We start from the raw sequence: 8679 nt of genomic DNA, 5'->3' as shown, positions 1-8679 counted from the left end.
ACGCCCTTGCGCCGACGTCGGCGCGCTGACGTCATTGCGCCGGCGCCGCTACCCACGTGGCGGCCATGGGCGCCGCCATTTTGGAAGCGACGCCGGCAAGGAGGGACGCGCCGCCCGGAGCTCTTGGACCTGCTCCGGGCGGCGATCGTGACACAGAGGAGCAGTGGCAGCATCTTTTTGCCCGTTGTACTGTCATGTACGGCTCCCTAAATGCAGTGCTATGCTCCCTGGTCAGGGCTCAATCTTCCGCATGTAGCAGCAGCCTTTGGTCTCAGGAGGTGCCATCAGCTACTCAGATGCTGCCAGGTCTTGAGAGGAGCAAAGCAGATTTTCTGAATGAGGAAAGGGGCACGTGCATTTCCAAGGTTTTGGATGGAAGGCAACAGTTCAGGGAATAGACGAAAAGCGTAATCAGGCAGGCCGGGGTCGATACAGGCAGAGTTCAAGCAGGGTCAGACAGGTAGTGGTCGGTTCAGGCGTTGTTCAAGCAGGGTCAATCAGGCCTGGGTCGGTACAGGCAGATTTCAAAGAATAGTCAGGCAGGCAAGGGTCAGGATTGGCAGAGTTCAGAGAAGTCAGACAGGCAAGGGTCAGGATTGGCAGAGTTCAGAATAGTCAGGCAGTCAAGGGTCAAAACTTGACTCAAACAAGACAGAAATCGCACCCAGGATACTAACAAGTTAGACCTAACAATGGGCAATGAGTTTGGATTCAAAGCCCCTTTAAATATTGAAAAATTGCGGCAAACGCGATGACATCATGACACTCGCAACACACACACATATATAGTTCCAATTGATGCCGGCACTCTCGATTAAGTTGATAAATGTGCCTGGGTGCAGAGTCAACAAGTCTATATTCACTGCAAGAAGATCCGCACTCTCAGGACTAACGTTTCGGCCTCCCCAAGGCCTTTCTCAAAGAGAGACTTTGAGAAAGGCTTTGGGGAGGCCGAAACGTTAGTCCCATGCAATAAATTCTTTTTTATTAAGATAGAAAACCATGAAAGGCTTTAATACCAAACTCTGCCAAGTAAAACTTGTTGAGGTGCTATAGAAATCAAGGGAGGTGTACTGATCCTGTTGGACCATTTTTAAACCAATCAGAAATTTAGCGGTTTTCAGATTTTTTTTTGTTACGAATTGTCCAAAAAACTCTTTTTTTACTCCATTTTTAAAGGTTTTCGAAATATTTGTATTTTTTTTTTTGGATCATTCAGAGCTTTTTTTGTTTGTACCTTTTATAATTGTGGTTTTAGAGTTTGTGAGTTTAGTCGTGGTTTTAAAAACTATTAAATCCACTAAAATTCGATCTTTAATAAATGAGCCTCTTAATCTGCTAGTAGCAAAATATTTTAGACAGGGGTTTACTTACATATTTATGATTATATAAGGGGTCAGTTTTATTAGAAATAAACCTAAATCCAAGCTATTCAAATTATATCTCTTACTAAACAAACAATTTGCAGACATTTGAAGAATTTTCATGACACAAGCGTATTTGAAGGGGAATTTCAACGATAGACTGTTTTTTGTGTGTGTAATAAAAGAAACTGTAATACTAAGCAATTTTACAGTACACTTTCACTTATTAAATTAAATGGGTTCAAAGTTATATGCATATGTTAGGCTGTATTCTCTGCACTACTTGGCCTGACTCCTGAAACAATGTCGCAGGAGCCATTTGATTAGCACACCTGAAATAAAACAAACAAAAAAAGAATAATTTGATCAGCGCACATTCCCTGGTCCCCTGTTTCACAAGTAATTTAGTATCTAACCTAATGCGTGTATTTTGCAAAACAGAGTTTTTTAGTTGCAAAATTATGATCATAAAATGGACATAATGGACCATACGACATCAAGGTAAACCATATATGGTGGTCATTATTATTTACCTCTGGTCAAGTTTTTTCTAGGTTGGTTCCTCCCTGTATTTTTATTTGGCATTCAAGTGCTCCCACAACTCCCCTTTTTTGAAATAAAACTAACTTTGAGGGATTAAAAACCAGCAAAATCTTTCAGATCAGGAAAAAAAAATGAAAGTAAAGAAAGCAAAGTAACATCACGCCTCCTACTCCATCAAGTCAATCTTCTATTCAATTAACTGATTTATTAATTATCTTGAAAGCCTTGCTGATTAATCTACCTCTATACATATAAGTGTGTCATTTTATATAGTGAATATTTTACCCCTATTGTAAAATATAAAGATATTAAAAGTCATGAGGAGTTCCATAAACATATAAAGCTTTTAGGGCCCTTATTCTTTCTTATCGGCAGTACAAGTTATGAGAATGTCTGGGACCTGGGGTCTTCCAGATAGCGGATCTTTCCATAAACGTATCTTCATACTTTATGTCTACTAGAAAATCATGTAAACATTAAATAAACCCAATAATCAGATTTTGCTTTCAACAAGGATTAATTATATTTTAGTTTGGATGAAGTACAAGGTACTGTTTTTTTTATTACAGAGAAAAAGAAAATGATTTTTAGAAATTTGGATTGTTAGATTTTAATGAAGTCCATGGGAGACTGCCTTTCTGTAATTCTGAGTTTCGGGATAACTAATATGTAGATATTTTTTAATTCTTTTATAGAATTTTTTAATTCTTTTATAGGATTTACAACAAACAGATACTCAGTGAAAGTAATATCTTTGGCCATTTAAATAATTGCAGTTGCAAACCACACCAGTAATACTATCTCACTTAATACGTCTCCGATTCTATAACGAGAAGGTTTTTTAACAAGATGCTACTGCTATATTTATTCCAAGTATCAACATAAGGAGACAATACTTTAAAATTTGAATTTTTGCCTCAATTTGAGAAAACTGCAGCAAAAAGCCCAAAATTTGATTCAGAACTATTTTTTAGAACTCGAATCTCAAAAATTGGAATGAAAAGTCAAAATTTGAAGTTAAGGGGAGCTATATTTTCAACATTCAAGCAATGAAAAGCTATTGGTCAATACATTCTTTCATTATCACAAATTCAATCAGAAAGGGCTTTAGACCAATGTGTCCCCCATCACTACTATTTTTTTTTATAAGATGAGCACTCTTCAAAACTATTTAAAAGGATGGGCAGGTCTTATGTATGGGATGTATTATCCAGAATCCAATTTTACCTTCATTTGGATCACCATACCTTAGGCCTACTAAAAAACATTTAATATACCCAGTAGGATTGTTTTGACAGAAATATCGACTTATGCAGCTTAGTTAAGGGTAAAAGGTACTATTTTATTATTACAGAGCAACATGATTTATATATATATATATATATATATATATATATATATATATATATATATATATATATATATATATATATTTAAATTAGAACTATTCCCTTTAAAAGGATGTCAGCAACATCAAAACTGGCCATTATTTATTTAGCAATAAAGGTGCCAAACTGCCTGAAACCCAAGTATGAGAAGTTGATCATTAATTAATTTAGGACCTTTAGATGGAAAAAGGAAACGGTCAGCAATAGGTCTTGGGAAATTATAAAGTTTTAATTATAAAGTTAACCAGATGTGAAACTTTATAATCTAGTTACCCACAAGTGGTAAGCTATACTACTTTTTATATTTTGTTAATTCTTTAAATTCATGTTATGTATGTCCAGAAAAGTTTTAGCAAATACTTCCTTAAAAACAATAAAGTGTTAATTGCAATTGTTATGAGTGATGTTACTAAAATACAAAGACACCACAAGAAAAGGCAAAAACTGCAATAATTTAAAGGAGTCCTGTCACCCAGACATAAAAAGCTGTATAAAGGTTATTTGCAAATTAAATATGAAACCCAAATTCTTTTTTTCATTTAAAACACCCATAAATTGGATTAACTTGTTTTAATGTCTCATCTATCAATCATATATTGCTCAATGCCTTTAGCGTAGAGACGGGGCAGGCAATTATTTTCACTTTCCATTCTTTACCTAGACATCCTGTACTCCACACATTCTCCTTACCTCCTCACCATCTAATTGTGTAGCCAGTGCATGGACATGGGCATTCTGGAACATAAACAAGATTCTGGCATGATGCAAAGCTTGCCTTAGTAACAGTGTCCACAAAATGGCAGCTGCCTGCTTGATTTGATTGTAAAGTCCAAGACTAAAAGAAAATAGATTTAAATAATTTATATAGTGTATGTGAAGTTTATTTTGCCTACCTGACATCATAAAATAAGATCTGGAATTAATTCTTGGGGTGACAGGTCCCCTTTAATGTAATGTATCCTGAGATTCTTTGCATTATAAATTATAATGAATAATGGAAAGGCATTAAGCAAAGGCTATAGATTGTCATGACTTTATTTTCCATGGATCTGTGGTGTCCCTGGCAGTCAAGAACCTGTTACTTTTTGGCTTTTGCACCCTACATCAGTGACATAAAGTTTATTGGATTAACAAAAAATATGCAATATGCATCATAACAAAATTTGACAAACATTTGGGCACCCCAACAGAGATATTACATCAATACTTAGTTGAGCCTCCCTTTGCAAAAGTAACAGCCTCTAGATGTCTCCTATAGCCTTGTCTGGATTCTGGATGGCGATATTTTTGACCATTCGTCCATACAAAATCTCTCCAGTTCAGTTAAATTTGATGGCTGCTAAGCATGGACAGCCTGCATCAAATCATCCCATAGATTTTCAATAATATCCAAGTCGGGGGACTGTGAAGGCCATTTCAGAATATTTTACTTCTCCCTCTGCATAAATGCCTTTGTAGATTTCGAAGTGTGTTTAGGGTCATTGTCTTATCCAACCCCTACGTAACTTCAACTTTGTAACTGATGCTTGAACATTATCCTGAAGAATTTGTTGATATTGGGTTGAATTAAACCGACCCTCAACTTTAACAACTTTTACCTCTCTTGTAATAAATAAAGCTTGAGTACTTTTTGAGTAGTGCTTAGGTTTGGACTAGGCCGAGGGAAACCAGAAAAAAATTCAGTGTGCACCGGCCCTTATGGGCCTTAATGACCCAGACCCACTCAATAGCAGAGGGCTGCGGCTTCTAAGGTATGGGGGACAGGGGAGGGGGGGTTGGGTTGCGGTGCCCTAAGGTGGCAACCCCAGTGGACCCTGGACACCAGATCTGACAATGCCTGTGGTTGCTTCACTAGACAGACATCGTCTTGGGATTGCAAACTCCACACCAAATGTTTCTTTATGACCTCAAATGCAAGTTTAGTTTGATAAATCATAAAATAAGGTTTCCTCATAAATTGAATCTGGCCCTATAATGTATGTGTAAACACAGAAGAGATCTACTATAAGAGTTTAGCACCTTATAATGTAGTAAAGGTGTAATAGTTCAACTATACTTGTATTGGAGATTAACACAACCATCTCACTTTAAGGGGATCTTTTTTTTTTCTGGTCAGACCTTTAAAGGCGAAAACACAATTTTTATGTAGAAAAAAACCTAAATTTTTTTGCGATGCTGCTAAAAGTCAGAATAAAAAAGTGCTCCATCTCAAATCGGGTTTATGAAGAAGTCAATGGTGTTCCGTTTTCAATTGGAAGATATCAAGATCTGTGCTGGTTTTCATTCAATAATCCGAAGATTTTGTGGTTTTCAGGCAATAATCTGAAAAAAGTTTTCACGAGCCAAAATTTATAAAAATATATAAATATATATATATAACCACCAAAGAGAAATCTGATGAGACCAAGATAAAGCATTTTTTGTACAAATCTAATATTGCTTATTGTCCAGTCACAGCTCTATATTTCTTTTAATGTGAAACTCAAATTCTATCATATCATTTAAAAAATATGGATGTATGAGTGTAATTTGAATAACCCGCAGAACAAATCAACTTTGAGAATGGGTAACAATTACCCCTGAACAGTGTGCACAGCTGCTACATGCTTACTTAAAGGAAACCTATAACCCAAGTAGGTCTGCATAAAACAGCTCATGTGTAAAACCCTGTTTCATGTAAATAAACAATTTTCATAATAATATACTTTTTTAGTGGTTTGTGATATTAGGTATTAAAATTGCTATTTTAAAAAATAAGGGCTGCCCCCTGGGATCGTAGGACTCATGGTGCACACAAACAAACCATACAGTTAGGTCACATGAGCCAATTAACAAACAGAGTTCTGTCTTTTGCTTCCACACTTCCTGTTACAGTAAAGAGTTGTAGTATTTCTGGTCAGATAATCTCTGAGGCAGCACAGAGATCATCACAAAATGTTTCAAAAAGAAATGTAAAAGGGCAATATTTAGTTAAATATATATACCAGTTTGTTGTTAAAAGTTCTTTAATATGTCACTATTTCATATAAACTCTGTTCTTAAGTATTCATTTTGGGGGTATAGTTCTCCTTTAAAAAGGCATAAGCTGGTATTGTTGCAAAGCTTGACTGTACAAAATAATAAAGAGGTAATTCACCTTAAAATGTACTTTAAGCATATTGTAGGTATTTTAGGACAATTAGCACTGGTCGTAAGGTGGCCATACAAGTAGAGATCCACTTGTTTGGCGATTTCGCCAAAGGAGCGGATCTCTCCCCAATTTGCCCACATTGACAAATCAGGCTGATCCAAACGTGGGCCCTAGGGCCCAACGATAGGATCATAATGCAGGTAATATGGGCGGTTGGATCGAGGGACTGCATCATCAAACAGATGCGGCCGTGATCCAATGGGGTTTTTAACACTGTCTTCAAGTGTACCAGATCTAACATTGTATGTCTATGTGGTTGTGGAACTAAGATGGAGGCAACCAATCAGTTGGCATCCATTTGGTGCAAAGCACTTTTCAATTAATCTGTGCTGGAGTTGAGACCCCTGGGTGTTGCCATTTCCTGACAAAGTGTATTAAGTCATTCATCTGAGTCATTACAGATTTGTTGATTTGAAACTTCCAGGCATGTACTTCATGTGTCCTCGTGCTGATGGTTCCCCCGGATGGGCCATTATTCCAATTTTTAGCTCTTGTTATTGTTTTGCCATTTAACTGACCTTCCCCTTAACATAACTAGCTAACTGGTGTACCCTTACCCTCCTGCAAAACCCAAGTGAACGGTATAACACACTAAAGTTACTCCCCAAAACTACCAGCAAATTAGAGAGGGTGGGAACCTTGCTTCCAGCTGCCTGACTGTAAATGGTGGCAGGTTACTCCTAACCTCTCTCTAAAATGGCCACCACTTCCCTCCTCCCCCCTCACTTACTCCCCCCCCATCACTTGGGTAAAAGCTTGGGTCATGCAGCCCCTCCTCCAAGCTTTGCTGCTATCCGTGGCCTTCTTGGACATGCTGTTTTATGAATCTCATATTCAGGGTCGGCCTGGACACTGGAAAAAACCCTGGTGTGCCCTCATGGGCCCCACTGGTCCAGGATTGCTCCACCAACCATCCGCTTCCTAAATTTTAAAGATATAAAGGTGTATGTATGTAAATAAATAAAGTTGCTCATACAAAGATGGTAAGCATGATGCAACGTGACACAACATGTACACTCGCACAGGCAGGGGCACAGGGCCCTTAGGAGCATGTTTACTAACATTGGAGATAAATATCTAGAGAGATTTCTGGAGATGTTTCCCATAGCAACCAATTAGATCTTTGATTTTGTTTTCTAAATTGTAGGTGACTGTTTAAAGGAGAAGGAAAGTCGTTTAGCACTTGGGGGCAGGCCCGGACTGGAAATCTGTGGGTTCTGGCAAATGCCAGAGGGGCTGCTGTAAGGTCCCATAGAAAGTCACTATTTAGTGGGCTGGTGGAGGACTATTTGGGCCTCTGTGTACTTGGAATGCCAGGGCCTATTTTGACTCCCAGTCCAGACCTGCTTGGGGGTGCCAAATGTTAGGCCCCCCAAGTGCATGTATTTACTTACCTGAAACCCTGGGCCGGTGCTCCTATCAGCAGAAAACTCTTCCGGCTTCTTCTATCCTCAAATTTCACGGTGGGCAGAAGCATGTGCAGTAGAATTAAAAAGCTGTATTTTGGAATCACAGTGTTCAGAGGGTATTCAAGATGTATTCAGCCCCATTAAAGAATTAACACAAACACACTCTGCATTAAGTACCCTTAAAAAGCAGAGACCTAAATTGCAGACCACCACCATTATTTTTTAATAAAGGACATACCGGTAATTAACCTGTTTTTCTACATTGGTGGGTTTTGACCTTTGCAGCCTGTTGGCATATTGGCATACATATTGCCATTGGTATAAACTACTTCTGTTTTTCTAGATAATGAGTGGTCTTTCTCTTTGGTGTAAAGAGAAGCTGTGATATTAAATGTACAGTGCTTTTACAGCATACACTATAAAGACTGCATTTGTCCGTGTGACATTCAAATGTCCTTTGAGCTCCTGCATGCAGATGTCACAAGAATATTTTAGGCTCATATGAATCCTTAGCTTGTGGCACAAGGGTGTAATGTGACACTCCTTGCGACTCCTTCAAGTAAAACTATAATTCATGTTTGTCCAGTTCTATATATACATGCCATTAGGTGAAGGAATCCAAGACATTTAAAAAGCATTTAGTATTTCAAAGACTGGGGATAGCTATTTCCTTGTCATTCTTCAGCAAGGCCACTTTTAAGGCATGGCAGTGACGGTGTTTGCATTAAATGTTATTTCTAGGAATTACATTCAACCTTGAAGCTGTTGCAGAAGTTTTGAAACAA

This window comes from Xenopus laevis, chromosome 2S, assembly GCF_017654675.1.
Source record: "Xenopus laevis strain J_2021 chromosome 2S, Xenopus_laevis_v10.1, whole genome shotgun sequence".
NCBI lineage: Eukaryota > Metazoa > Chordata > Amphibia > Anura > Pipidae > Xenopus > Xenopus laevis.
The sequence above is the reverse complement of the archived record's forward strand: the minus strand, read 5'-3'. Positions refer to the sequence as shown.